Genomic DNA, 15,945 nt, shown 5'->3' with positions numbered 1-15,945 from the left:
AGGCCAGAAGTGGTCGCAGTACAAGGGACTTAGTCCAACTCCACTAGCAATAAAAGAATTAGTTTATAACATATGAGTAATTATGACGATAATAAAATAGTAACAGTAAGAAAAATCAGAATTAAAATTTAGTAGGTGATGATGATGATAGTAATAAAAATAACAATATCAAAATCAAGCAATAATTTAGAGGTGGGAAAGAAACATATACGCATTTACAAGAATAAAATATATCTTGTAGCATATAGACCCGTTGCTAGGCAACGAAAGCAAATAAACAATTAGACAACAGCCGTTACTAGGCAACGATCTGTGCTGTCCGTGCCGAGATGTTATAAGCAGGACAGTTAGGGAGTAGTTGAATTAGTGAATTGAAGAGGAGTTGGTTCCTCAGTTAGTCGAGATTTGCTGTAGCTGAGGTTGGGGACAGTTCGGGGACCCAGAGGAAGGGGAACGTACACTGTTGAAGTCTCTACAGGCCAACGGCGAGTGAAGACGTGACTGTGGGCACTAGCGTGTGTGTAATAGTGAAATGTAAAGTACAGTCACGCGCTGTATCACAGAATCCAATAAATCCATCATTGATCCTAACCCGGTCTATAGTCACACTCCATACATAATATGGCAATATTATAATGCGTAATGTGAAAGTAGTGATAATAATTAAGCCCATCTAATTAAGTGCTTCACAACAACTGACGAATTACAGGCAAGCACTGGAGAAAAAAACACATTAAAATTGAAGGAGTGAACAAAGAAAAACTAAAATGAAAGGAAATACTCAAAGCACGTAGTAACTAAGAACTACATAACACAGAGCCTTAAATATTGTTAATAATTTTATGTAGAATGTTGTAACGTATGAGAAAAAATGTCGAGATCTTTATCCATTACGTTGGCAGTGTAGATGCACCGAGCAGAGCAGTTTTTATCAGAGGAACAAACACTAGACTTTATGAATTTCATAACATAGCGAGAAGGAATACAAAGAGAAACATTTTCCTAGAGGGAAGTTCAGGACTTAAGGTCACGATAGATCTGAAGAAAAGTGCATCAAGGTAGTGTCTCCGTTTTACGTAAAGAATGTAGATTAATTTCTCTAAGGCAGAAATATGGCTGTACGGAATATGCAGGAGAGAGAACAATAGAAACAGACGACCGAAAACTCCTGCTGGATGCGCTCAAACTTGCTGGCATCAGTAGACCTGTTAGAATTCCATACTAACGAGACATATTAAAACTTGGACCCGACTAAAAATAATTAAACTGCATTTGCAGTAAAAGCACACTGAACAGAAAGGCAGTGGAGGGGGGAGCAACAGAACATGGTGAAGTTTCGTGTGTTCTGTATGCAGACAGCTTCGAGGAGAAAGGGTCAATATTTGGCGCCACTGAAGGCATTTATTAAAAACATAACACAATGGTGGAGACTCCTCTCCTGCAGTGCCCGCACATTTAAATTTTACAATAAATTATCATTTATTGTATTTCCTATGAGTGGTGTTAATCCAATCTGTAAAACTTTGGCTTTGTTTCAAAAGTGTCTTGTGGCCCTCTTCGTATGCATGTTGGTCTAACTTTGATATTTCGAGCAAAACCTTGCAAAAGATTTAATCTGTGCTCCTCTATGCTTTTTTTACTGCTAGTGGGGTGGAACTAAGTCCCTTGTAATGCGGCCACTTCTGGTCTACTCTACCAGCTCCAGATGATAGGTGAGGGTGATTGTGGAGTAATTGGTGGAATGAAGATTGGCAGGGGAAACCGAAGTACTCTGAGAAAACCTGCCCCAGCGCCACTTTGTCCACCACAAATGCCAGTTGACCAGACCTGGGATCCAACCCGGACCGCCGCGGTGGGAAGCCAGCGACTAACAGCTTGAGCTATGGTGCGGCCTCCTCTATGCTTACTCTCAAACGCATCCCTCTTTCGCCAATTCAACACCTTTCACAGTCGCCTGGAATTCATTCATTCATCAATGTTTCATTATAGAGACTGGCTACGGGATGGACGACCAAGTGGTCGGAGTCCCGATGGGGTCAAGAATTTTCAATTCTCCACGTCGTCCAGACCGATTCTGGGGCCCAACCAGCTTCCTATCCAGTGGGTATTGGTGGATTTTTCCACGTGGGTGAGGCGTGAAAGCTGACCGCTCACCTCCAACTAGTGCTGAGTTCAAGAAAATGTGGATCTGCACATCCACTCTCCAATACGCCTTCATGACCTAGTGCTTAATTAGTTAAGCAAAGAGACATCTTTACCTTCCTTATACTTATATATTTATTTATTCTTTATTTGTTTCGTTCTACCTTTCTTTATAATTTATTTTATGACGCAGTCAGTAGCCAAGGCTTCGTAGCGTCCAATTATAGTATAATTACTGAATAACGAATTGGAAAAATATGAAATGAAGCGGTCGTGCCAGAATTTATTGTACCACATCGGAATTTGTATGAGAGGTGGGGGATAACTAAGGGAAACCTCAGGAAACTTCGCACGGATCTCGGCGGAGTTTCGAATGACGCACCTCAAGAATATGAACCAGAAGAATTGCCACTTCAGTCCACTTGTCGAGTAACCTTCAAGAGACTTGATGCGAGTGTACTGCACATACAAACTCCACCGTTAGGAGTGTAGTCAAGAAAAAATGGGCTGGGCTATAGTCATAAATCCTACCGCCGCGATATTACACGGCAGACGCGCTTCTACACACATTTCTCTAAGTATTCCGGCGTGTCCTACTACGATACTTATATCTTCAAGGTATAATCCTGAAATTGGAGGCAGCATGCTTCTTCGAAACGTCGGTAAATACCTATAAGTGTATATGACGTCTATTCCAGAAACCACGTAATCTTCTTACAGGTCGTTCCACATTACGACTCTAAAGCTGTCCTGTACATCGTAGCTTAAGCCGATTTATCGTTAAATCGAGTATCAGTCTGCCTGGCCTTACTCTTTACAAACTGAAATACGAACCAGAACGTTGGGAAAAATTATCACTTTCACTGCCCTTCCTCCTACGACCCACTTTAGCATGCACAACTTCATTTATTTAACTAAAGCACAACAAATATCCAAATAAAGAGATAAATACAGATTTCAACGGAACAGAGACAGTTCACTCGGCATAGTGATGTGCTACAGACTGACGGCAGAGGTTCGATTCTCAGCAGGTGTAAGAAAACTCTCTCTTCTCCGCAGTATCCAGACCAGTTCTGGGGCAATTCAAGCCCCCTACCCATTGCATACCTGGGTCTGTTTACCCGGGATAAAGCGGCCGGGGCTTGAAGCTGATACCTCATCTTCTTCTTGAGCTGAGGGCAAGAATCGTGGAACTATATTTCCACTCCCGCTTATATCTGCAGGTCGCGGTGCTTAATTAATTAAGTAGAGGGGAAATTTTAGTGTTTTAAGGTTTACAGATATCAAGTACTCAAGTGTGGTTGAGCCGACGATTCGAAAAAGAAAGAAAGAATTACAGGACTGCAAAATCTGGAACGTCGGATGCCAAATTTCGGAAAAATATGGAACGAAATCCTTCGTCGATTTCGAGGTATATTGTTAATTTCAGCTTTGTCGAAATAATTCAAATAAAGGGCAGATCTATATACACAGCCATGAGAACCGGAAATTTCATACACTGTCGCAGTGTTTGATTGGAAGAAATGAAGAAAACCACGAAACCCTCATTCAGGATGGCCTATTTTCGGATAGTTTGATCATTTTAATGAGATCGAGGGTGTTTTGTGATTGAAAGGAACTGAATATTCAACTATCTGTTGAAAGTTGAATTTTGTGTCTTCACATACCGAACGACAGTAGCCTGATGGGCAAGTTAATTTCATCCTCAGTGTCAGGGATGTCCGAATTCACACCACTGATATGCATTGAACTTCAGGCATCTACCTAACAACGGATCGAAATACAAAAGCATATATTCAGGTAAAATATGTCATTGATTTTAATCCGAGTTGTCAGGTAAAGAGACGTGCTGAGCGTGTAATTTATCCGTCATAAAGTGTTTTGCTATCGAAGGTGTTTAAAATTTCGCCGGAAATATTTTGCTAGATTGTACAGAAATTGCATATGGACATGAATTTGTTCTACTTCCTTAATTTTCGAAAATATTTATTAAGAGTAGTATGAAATCAAGTAAAATTTTCTCACAGTTTTTTAAAGCAATTTTATGACTTTTATGAGAATCACCTCTTTTCTTAAGAGGAACAAAGCAGTTATTCCTAGAATCACGAAATTATTCTAAAATAATTCAAAATTTAATTTCCTACCTAACAGGAAACTTGCGTCTCCACTGCAAAGCAAAACTGGTTAATACTGTTTAGGAAACTGATTTATTTTTAATCTCAGAATAATAAAAATCACATAAATGTATTCTGGACGGCAGGGAGAACACCTGAACAAAAAGCATATGGGATATACAATAATCGATTAGCATTTAAAACTGACGAAGTCACATTCTGGGGAATGGAAGATTGCTCTCGCTAACAGCGCGGAATCAAGTAGCTGGCCGCATGCGGCCCACGTGCAACCAGTTGGATAGTCCTATTCAATATGTTACATGCAGTCTGAAACTTGAATATTCAAATTAAATCGTTATTTTTAACTGATTCATATGCCACAAATTACCAGTTAGAAATTACAAAATAAGAATTTGTAGTAGTACTTGGACACGAATGCCAAGAATGGAAAGGTATATTTCTGTGAAAAAATAAATCTTACATTCCAAGTGTCTTATTTTGCGATGGTATAAATACAGACAGCCGGTCACGGTAGCCGAGCGGTCTAAGGCATGCACTGTCTTCGCTTGCTCGGAAGTCGGGATCATGGGTTCGAATCCCATTCAGGGGATGGATGTTTGTGTGCGTTTTTCTGTGTTTGTGTACAGGTAGAGGTCTTGCGATGAGTTGATCACCCGCCCAAGGAGTCCTACCAAATGTGTAAAGATCTAGTAAAACTGAAGTGAAATGGAGACTTTCATGGAGGTAGGCCTAGGCCCAAATGAGGGCTGTAGCGCCAATGAAAAAAAAATACAGACATGTATTGAATTACAAAGGTAATGTACATGACTCTGAAGGGAAGATGGAGAGGCCAGCTGCACATACAGGGCTTAAGAGCAGATAATTTACAGCGATGAACGTGACAAGTATTTGTCTAAAGCTAATGGCACATTGTCAGTCACAGTGGACACACTGTCGAAGGCATGAAACGTCTTCGTCCACTCGAACACTAGGATCGTGGGTTCGAATCTCACTCAAGGCATGGATGTCTCAATGTTTCTATTGTGTTTGTTTTGTCCTGTGTAATTAGCGGCCTTGCGTCGGGCTGATCACTCGTCGAAGGAGTCCTACCGATTGTCTGATAGTAAGAATCCGAAGTGACATGAAGCGTTTCAAGGATGCCGTATGCTAAAAATGGGGCCAACAGGTAGGTAGGTAGATAAAGAGAATGGTGCATTTGAGCAGCTCCTCCCCTCTTTACCCTACTGAATTTTCAGGAGGGGGATCAATGCCGTTGTCCCTGATTCACTCGTGTTCCAAATCCCCCCCCCCGTGTAAACTGTGGTGTCCAAGCTAGCTCTGATTCAGAGAAAGGCTCTTCTAAATGCGAAGTATTTAATAACAATAAGAACAACAACAATAACATAAAATTAAATAGCAGTAACTAAACACACGTGTTAACAAATTGAATATCATCGCACACTCTTACGCTCGGCTGCTTGTAGAGTACAACATTAATCACAAACCAAAAGTACAGTACGAGTATGCAATTGGCAAGAACTCGGAGCGTTGGACAACCTCTCCCCTAGAAATACATGACTACCTTCTTATCATCTCATTAACTAGCCCTCCGGCAACACAATCTTGGGGCAGTGCCGAGCAGTATACCATAACATACATCTTAACCGGACTCACGTAACAACGCAAATATACAGAAGATAATATTTATCATACAAAAAGGACACTAAGGAAGCCACAAAGATATCACAATATTTAACTGAACGTCGAACATTCATCTCTCTTCCGTTAGGCGGTTACAGCCTCTGACGGTCGAAACAACAGATAAAAACAGAATTTTGAATGAGCTTTCGAAACCGAATTTCCACCTACCTTTGTGTCGGCTGATAACCCACTGAGAAGGGTCCTTATTCCGCGTGTCCGGACCAGACTGGTTAATATACTAGAACAGCTGGAGGAAGTACGAAGATCACGTGATAAACCGGAATACATACATCACAACGTATGAAGCGGAGAGGGGGAGTAGGGAGGGTGAACGCCCGACGGTATCAAAACAACTACAGTTACGTAAACGTGGCTCACATTGAAATCATGAAAGCTCACTTGGATTGGTTACCGAATATTGGGAAATTTGTGAAAACACCTGAGATTTGAGGTTTCCACAGCGGTGAAAATTAGGATTTTGTTTTCCTGTTATGACACTATGCAGTGTTTGTAAGAAATTAATCCATGTTTCGAGGAACATATTCCCTCCATCTTCTAGGTAGACTCCTAGAATGCTCCTCCGAAACGTAGGTAACTACAATATAAATACTTCAATTACCGGAACGGAATTCCTGTTTATTCATCATCGCTTGCAGGAGAAGCTCACGGTTTTAGAAGAAACTTAGGGCTCTATCGACACGACAAAACCGGCAGCGACAGCAGGAACAGTGATATCCATATGGTCGTGTGAACAATATGAAGAGTACAAATACGTACGGAAAACTAACCTTGGAAAAGATTCCGCATATGTTGTTACAAAGGAAGAAATTATCCAAAGATATCTAAAAATCTGGAACACTTTCGAAGGAAAAGCAACATATATCTGTTAGAAATTCAGTCGATTAATGCAGCGAACATCAACCACATCAATTAACAATCAAATTAACAAAGACCTTAAACTCAACCACATCATTATCATCAGAACCACAATCATCACCATCATGAATTTTGAAGCGTTCGGTCTCTAAAATCCTTCCTAACCATCCTTAGATGGTCCTGATATCTTAATCGTTGGTTCGGTCGTTCTAGCTTTTGTCGTTGCCCTAGCTGCTAAAGGAACGCCAATTACTTATATTCTTATAATAATATATATGTGTTACGTTACAGTTAAAGTATGTAATCGAACAGTTTTTAAACTTGTAGTAGCAATTTCATATAACTAACTGAAGCAGGGAATATTTACTTACTTACTTAATCATGGAGCTGAGCCCTTCTGGAGGAGACGCCAATTCTGCAGCTACTCAAGAATTTTCCAGCATTTTATGGAATTCGAAGGTTCACTGCCGTGTTCACAAGAGCCCTCCAGTGGTTTCTATCCTCAGCCAGATCTATCCAATCCATACCATCCAATTCTATCTCTCTAAGATCCATTCTAATATTGTCCACCCACCTACGCCTTGGTTTTCCTTGTGGTCTCTTCCTTCTGGCTTTCCCACCAATATCCTATACGCATTCCTCGTCTCCCCCATTCGTGCTACATGACCTGCCCACCTCATCCTCCTTGACTTGATCATTCTAATTATACTTGGAGAAGAATACAAATTATGAAGCTCCTCATTATGCAGTGTTCGCCAACCTCCTGTCACTTCATCCCTCTTCGGTCCAAATATTCTCAACACCCTGTTCTCAAATACCCTCAGTCTATGTTCCTCCCTTAATGTCAGTAATTTTTCTTAAATTTGACAAAACTTGGCCCACGCACAGCGAATCGCTCGTTGCTTTATATTTTAACTCAATAAAGGAGTTACTTAATGGAATAAGTAGGTATTGCGCGAAGTAACTTGTTAGATCGCAAAAATATTTTTATTGTTAAATGATTTAACTGAACTGTTCAGTATGAAATACCTAGATATTCTGTGAAATAACATTCTAATAACCCAATGAAACCCTTCGAACTTTGTGTGAATCTCTTGAGTTTTAACTACTCTTGCATATTTTACTGTCACTGAGCTATTAGGAGTTAAACCGCCAGGCCACTGGGCTCAGCTGTTCACGTAAAGATTTCCAGAAGCATAGGAAAGAACAACTTTGCTTGCGAAGTAACATACCATGCAGACACATGTTGACATTTTCCTTTCAATTACATTCTACTTGATCAAGTTTTGTTTGGGTTCAAGTTTACCCTGTTGAACAAATTCAATCTGTCTCTAGGCGACGACTTCATCTGCTACAGTATTGCGCCAGGTTATCAGGCCAAATGCTGCGCGCTGCAGTGGCGTCAGCACTTCTATTTCCAGAACATGTTACACAGGTTCAGTTCTTAGCGTTTCGAGCAGAACCTGCTAGACCCAGTCCGATAAATACAGCTGTTCTGTAGTTATCTGAGTAAAATATTGTCACGTGTAGTAGTGACTATAGACTAATTTTATTTATTGATCACTCACAAGTCATAGTTACAACTAAGTATAAGACACTTTCTGATTCTCACACTACAAATAACTCCACACTGAATGATCTCAGTGTGCTTTCACTAGTCCTCACTTTCCGTTTCCTGGCAACGGATTTATCACAGTCTCACTGTAACTACAGCACATGCACAGTCTTCAGCTCACACACTGAGCCTTCTTGGCACAGTCTAATTTCTTCCACTGGCGACTCCCTGAATTCCGATTTACCTCGACTCTGCGACCCTCTCTTCTGACTCAGTTCTTGACAACTCACTATTTGACTCATCTCATCTTCTTCTGTCTGGACACTCCACTGGAACTATTCTGACTTCCAAATGAACTCTCAGTTAAAAGTCAAAGTCACACTGCGACTGAGGGTCGGTCAGTCAGTCACTATGTCTTGGTGTCGAGCCCCATCTGGAGCTCATGACCAGATTTTTATTACTGTTTGACAGTTACGGTTTTGTTTTTGTGGGGCGCCCTCTCTAACGAGAGGACGGTTGTCTTTTGTATATGCTGCTGGTCCTTGCCGACGTAGGCTTTCCCTGGTCGGAGTCTCTTGGGACTGGCGACCATATTTTACTGTCTCAGATTAGAGACTTCCCATTTCGTCGCTTCCTACGACTCTCAGGGTCACGGTGGAGGTATTCGACCCCCCCCCCACACGAGTTGAATTATCAGTTATTGTTGGATTCTCTTTATACAGCCTTGGGTCTGACCTCACAAAAGACACGCCCACTGCATAGCAATGGATGCCTTCTATTGTTGCGTATTCGTTGGAACGTGTTTACTTAGCAACGGCCTGTTTTCCAAGAATCTCTCTCCGCGGGAATGTGTTTATCGAGCCATTGTCTAGCTATGAGTCTATAGTCAAACTACTGAGTTGAGAACTTGGGACGTCAGTCATCCTTGTAATATACAGAGATGGGTGATAAAGCTTCTAACACAAATTCACTTAACACTTTAAAGCGCAGTGGTAACCACATTTTCCATGTATTTTATCATTAAAGGAACTTCGCGTTTTTTCACAGAGATTATTTACTGTTTCGATATGATTCTCGAATAAACAGAGTCCGCTCCTTAAACAACAACGAAGTGGTCTGTGTAATGGAGATGAAATGTTTTCTGTGCTGTGTGAACTGATTTTGTTAAGTGTTACTTAGATCGACTTCAGGCTTCTACGTGAATGAATAATTATTTCCTCTATTAAGCAAGCTATGAAGTAGAACTGAGGGCCTGCATAATTTGAATACAAAAAATTGACGTACCAGTCAGCCTGCTCTATTTGTTCATTCGATTCCCACTAACACCTCTTCAGGTTTTTGTACAAAGAGCTTGAAACCTTAAGAAGAGTGAAATATAATTATGACCAACAGAAGAGTAAGTGGAAAGTGAGATGTCTCTCATTTATCTAAGTATTTTGTTTTAATTTGCGCCTATTCCTAAGCTATACTTTGGTGCCTCCTCTTTTTCAGGCTTCAAAAGATTAATAAACTTTGTCTAAGATTCAAGAACGAAAATCTAATTACTCGTTAAATAAATATTATGTGTAAGATATACTTAAAGGCCCCCTCGTTGGTGTCTCCACCTTATCGTGGTGAGGGGGTTTGAGTATGCCAAGGACCCTGAGAGCTATACCAGCGGTAGCGTAGCTACTGGCAGGGCCTCCCTTGCTGGACAGGTCAAAGGGTAGGCATCAGACGAAGAGAGACACCAAAAACCAAAAACTGATGCCGGAAGCAGCGTCATCAGCAGCGACTTGAAGCACAGAACAAATGATGCTCGAGATGGTTCAAGTTCGTATAGCAACAGGCGTGACCAGAGTGGTTTGAACGGCTGTTGTACTGCGATGTGGAAAGCAAATGGAAAAACTACCACATTATCACTTTTCCTGGACAGTCTCTTTCCAAAAACAGAAGATCACATTAAGTGGAGGAACTGTTTTGGAAGAGACTGTGGACCTGTCATCTGACAGTTACTGATCAATCAATCAATACTTAAAGGATGTTAGCAAATATAAAGCCATCTCTTTACATAAGTCCATAGAAATAAATAAAAAAATATTTTCTGCAGCTTCTGAGACATGATAGATGTCCGTACCTGATTATCCTGCCAAGTACGTTAATTTTCAGATAATTCTTTGTTACCCTGCTTTTGAGATTATCCTTGTGACTTCATCAGAATTACTGTAGTTATGGTATGCTAAGGAAATATGTTACCTGGGTTAACATGTGTTGTGTTTAGTCATAACAACTTGTTATATGAATGGAGTGAACTGGGAAAGCGTTTATACGAAAGAAAGACTCTATTAAAGCGTACGTCAGTGGTCGCATTAAATTTTATGTCTATGAAGGGAACTTAATCGTAATTGGCAGGCGTAGAGACATCTAGCGGCGCAAAGTTTAACGAGTTTTCTCGCTTCAGCAAGAGAGTGGTGTGTGACGGCCACCCAATTTAACCGGTTATGAGTCAATAGAACAGGAAACGCCACCCAGACATCAGTCGGTAAAGGCAGATATCAAAATGGGAGGAAATTTATTGGGCTACGTGAGATTTCCTAATTACTTTAGCTAATTATAGGCCTAGTAAATGGAACAGGAGATGAAGTCCAGAAGGACTTAAGCTAGCGTCTGTAAGAAATAAGTATAAGAAAAAAAAAGAGGTTCCAAATTTTAGTAAGAGATGATCTCGCTATACTATAACTGGCAAATTACTTCAGTCGAATTGCCCAACAGCAGCAGATATTCTATACATTCTTGTTCACACCTGAAATTGACTAATGCATCATTTATTTTTATTTATTTCCTGAAGTATTATAATTACAATATTGTCACGTCTAGGGGGGTACGCGTGACGGAATGACGAGTTATAGTTCGTCTGACTGGATTCATTAGCAGCTTGGTTACACACTCTCTCTTAGTTACACTTAAATACAGCGCTATCGCTGTATTTACACACACTTCATAATTCTTTGTTGCAAGCACACACACTAGTCATCTCCTAGTAATGTAATTAAAAACAGAAGCTAACACTTCAGATCACTACAGATATCTCTCCACAACAGCATACACAAAGTCTTCTAAATCACACTTAACATTCTCGCCGGCCGACCTCCTCTATAATTCTGTATTCCTGGTTCCACTTCGCTTGCTTCCGCCACTAGTTCCCCTACTCGTTCAAGTTCAAGTTCAAGTTCAAGTCACATTGCGACTGACGGTCAGTCAGTCAGTAAGTCTTGGTGTCGAGCCCTATCTGGGGCTCATGACCAGATATTTATATTACTGTTTCACACTTACGGTCTTGCTTTTGTGGGGCGTCCTCTCTGACGAGTGGACGGGTCTGTCTTTTGTACATGCTGCTAGCCTTTGGCAGCGCAGTCTTTCTCAGGTCCAAGTCCCTTGAGACTAGTGACCTTATTTTGCTGTCTCAGATGTGCAACTTCCCTTTTCGTCGCCTCCTACGACTCGCAGGGTCACGGTGGAGGTATTCTACCCCGCCTCCACACAGGGGTCCCCTACTCGTTTTCGTCCGGTCTCGTCATGTAGTCTCGAATCGGACAGGGCAGAAAACGCAGCTCGTCCTCATTGTTGCGTGACGTTACAGCGTAGCGTGGAAAGGGTGTTTACTGAGCGTTGAAGGTGTGTTTGACGCCACTTGTGGAAAAGCTGAGGTCACTTGACCCCTAATCACCGTTGCACAATCCAGGTGTTCACAGAGCTGTCGCCTAGCAACGCACCGATACAATCCGCAACATCCCGCTGTGCGCTTGCCACGAGGCCTCTCTGGCTCAATAGTTCCTGCATAAAGCAAATACTCCACAATACAATTTGGAGTGGGATTCAACTGATTTTTCATCATGACTCCTTAATTTCGTCAAGAAATTCTAACGACGAGTCTGTAGCTAGGAAGAATGCTTGAAGGATCTAATCTAGTGTTTGAAATGTGAGTACGTAAGTCTGCACAGCATGTGCGTATGGCCGATCATTTGAATGGGGAGGGGGGTTCATGCGAGGCCAGTTATCCTCACTAAGATTTTTCGTGATATTTAGCAGTCCTTCAAAGCATTTGTTGAGATAGTAATTGAAACTGGCCACGATCACTTCGTCCTACGTCCATTCCAATTCACTGTTTGCTGATCATCCTATCATTCCACGTTATAAAGTCTGAATTGCAAGGCAGAATGTTAAATATAATACAAATAAATAAACTATTTATGTATAAATGAAATAAATTTATATTCTAATTCATTTCATTTGATGCAGATCATATGAATTATGTGAGATCTGATATATTCACAACATCGAAAATTATATTTTGTCTTTAGGTTCGTTCATTCCATGCAAGGCTTCTTCCTTATTCCTTGTGTTCTTAAGTAATTTTATTTAATCAGATAACTATGCCATTAAACTTTATAGATTGAATTTTGTTCTGTATATAATATTTATAATATGATAAGTACCCCGTAGAGAATAAGTCACTAACGTATGGGTTGTAATCATATATTCATGTCAACGTTTAGGTAAGTGTAAAAAACAGTCTGCAGAGTATCCTATTTAATTTCGAAATATTAAGAAAAATGACAAGTTTCTTTTGGGAAGGGGTATAAAGGTAACACACGCACACAGTTTTAGAGAGCATATGGTAAATTACCATCAAAGTACTTTACCATGTTCTAATAGATGGCTAAACGACATGTTTGCTGGAAAATTCCTCCGAAACATAATAGTTTCATGGAAACAACTGGTCCTCGGAATATTATTTAAAACAGGGAAAAGAAAATGGGATACAGAATGTAAGAAAGAAAAGATAAATACAGAAAAGAGAAAGAAAAAAGGGCTAGATGAAACAGAAATTGAGAAGAAGGAAAAAGAAGAAGGGGAAAATATTGCTAGATGAAAGGAGAAAAAAAAACACAGAAAAAGGAATGAAACGAAAACGGAAAAATTAAATATAATAGACAAAAGAGAAAGCAGACAAAAGAAAAATAGAAATAATGCGAGAAAGAATGATAAATGAGAAAATAAAGACGGGAAGATAGACATGTAAAGCAGAAAGAAGAAGGAAAGAAGGAAGTACATGCAATACGAAGAGGTTTGGCACTCCCGCTTGCTGCTCCGCCACTGATGCTTGGTGCAGTGTTCATATCCTGTGGCTTGCTCTCTACTGCAGCCTGGCCTCCACATCGATCACCAATACAAAACCCGTCTGCTAAGCAGCCATGAGAATTGACCAACCGCTGTAAGAACCGCACTCGCGACCCACAATTATCCTGCTCACTAACTTCTGCTGCTATGAATCTTGCTTAATTCGGTGGAGCACCGCGGCAGACTGGAGTCGCGACAGTTCTGTCGGTACAGTAACTACATTGCATGCTGTGCAACAAAGAAATCGTGGATGGACTACCGGCAGACCGGTTTTGAGGCACTCCGAGCCTCCTAACCAGTGGACACCGGGTTTCTGTTCCCGGGTGTAAAACGACCGGGGCATGAAACTGAAAACTCACGTCCATCTTTGGCCGAGGTTAAGAAAGCATGGCTTGATACCCCCACTTATTAATAGGTCGTCTTGGAGAGGCACTTAATTAAGCATAGGTACGAACTGTATTTTATGACAGACTGTGTAAGCTGATGACCTCCAAGTCGGCCAGAAAATATTAACAAATTGAAAAAGCACAGACTTTTCTAACCTAATTCAATTGACTTCACACTGTGGAATGGTGACTGAAATATTGTCCGCTGCTAAGTAAAGGCTCAATAAAATAAATATTTATTGCGGCAAAGTATACGCGTACAACAATAGAGGAACTGTTGGAAGAGATGTCTTCTATGCGGTCTGTCTGAAGTTGTAGAGGAAGAACAGTCGGGAAAAGCGGTAGCTACTGATAGCTACTGATAGCTACTGAGTAGAGAGTGATGGTTAGTGACTGATAGCAGGCAAAGAGTTGCAGCTGACAGGAAGTGCAAGCCAGCCGCCATCCAGTGAGGATGTGAGCGCCGAAGCAGAAGAACCTCTGTTGTTAGCAGCCGTAACTTAGCGACGCCTAGTAAAGACGATAACCGAACAACGTCTAACGAAAGCTTAACAGACATGAATGTGCTGTAATGATTTGCTAAGTGTGAAGATTAGTGAGGGGGTTATAATTACTTGAACTTGCGAGTTGCGAGTGCTCAATAAGTCGTCAGTCAAAATCCCGTGTCTATTAACTAACACGAGAAAATATCTTGCGAATTTATTCGTGCAAATCCGGTTTACTATTGTCACGTGTAAGTGGTTGGCGTGACTAATAGTAACGGGTTCTGGATTTGATGATTGGGTTTATTACCACTGCTTTTACTTATAACACGTCACACGTTGAACTCCTTCTTAACGACGTCTGTATGAAAAATCTCTGAAGAACTTCTGACTGATCTCTCACTACTTGAATGCAACAATAACTCTCTTTTATATCTACGAGAGAACCTAAGAGAAACCATCTCCTCAAATTGTCCCATTACTGTTTCTTTAATGCTTTTTCTAGGAAACCTTACGTTAATTCCTAAGCGACGGTTTGGGTTCTATGTGTTTACATCTTGCTACCTGGCAACGACTCGTTCTTTGTTATTCATCGTAGCGGAAACGTGATTTCAGAGTCGTTGCTCAGCAAAGGACATCTGCTCTGGATCCACCATTTCGGCTTTCAGCCGTCATGCCGCATTATTAACCTCACTTTTACGCCTAGATATTTCAACTAACCTCTTTTTGGTATCCCACTAGGACCCTACATGTAACTATCATCTCCATCAACACTTCCTCTTCAGTTCATCATTAATTAACCACTGTTACTTCAGACGAAACATATCACGAAGCTTCTCATTATGAAAGGCTGTGCAGTCTTCTGTTACTTCCCTTCTCTGAGGTCCAAATATTCTGTACAGGACTTTATTCTAGAACATCCTCGATTTATAGTCATCCCTTAGGGAAATTAATGTTACTATCTACAGAAACAATGAGTGAAATTATAGTTTCTTATATTTTAATTTCCGGATAATTGGAGAAGGAGACACGAAAGAAACATTTCCGGCAAATTTTAGTGCTCATCATAATTACACACTGTTCCAGCGATACAGGGCGATTCTAAATTATTGCCGGAATTTCCGTAACCTATAATATTTAAACCGGAAAAAATAAAATAAAGCTGCTTAGGAAATATGAAAATGTAACGCAAAAGGTTTTATTTTCTATAACCTCAATTCTCTAGAGTGCTAATCAACTTCAACATGCACACCTTTCTTGGCACGTAAGGTTTGAAAATTATTGGTCACGGAAACCCAGATAGAAATTTAGAAACACGCTGTGCATTCTAGATACAGTTTTTTTAAACTTCTCAGTCCGTAGGTACTGTACCTGTGTTTCTTATTCACGTACCGAAATCAATTATTGGGTCGGAGGCTATTCTCACTGAGGTTTTAGTTTTTCTCAGTCCCTTCAGGCTAATTTTTTCAGAAGGATAAACTGAAAAATTTCCTCTGCGTTTAATGAAGCACCATTCTCTAGAGACGTCT

At 40.6% G+C, this 15,945-nt stretch overlaps 1 protein-coding gene across 1 annotated transcript in view; it reads right to left on the bottom strand.

Annotated features, from left to right (window-relative positions):
* LOC111875062 (zwei Ig domain protein zig-8) overlaps positions 1-15,945 on the bottom strand; it is a 271,936-nt gene that overhangs the window by 113,929 nt on the left and 142,062 nt on the right. The gene's annotated exons all lie outside the window — the stretch shown is intronic.

The sequence above is a fragment of the Cryptotermes secundus genome, unplaced genomic scaffold, assembly GCF_002891405.2.
Source record: "Cryptotermes secundus unplaced genomic scaffold, Csec_1.0 scaffold2162, whole genome shotgun sequence".
Taxonomy (NCBI): Eukaryota; Metazoa; Arthropoda; class Insecta; order Blattodea; family Kalotermitidae; genus Cryptotermes; species Cryptotermes secundus.
This window is presented reverse-complemented; position numbering and strand designations above follow the sequence as displayed.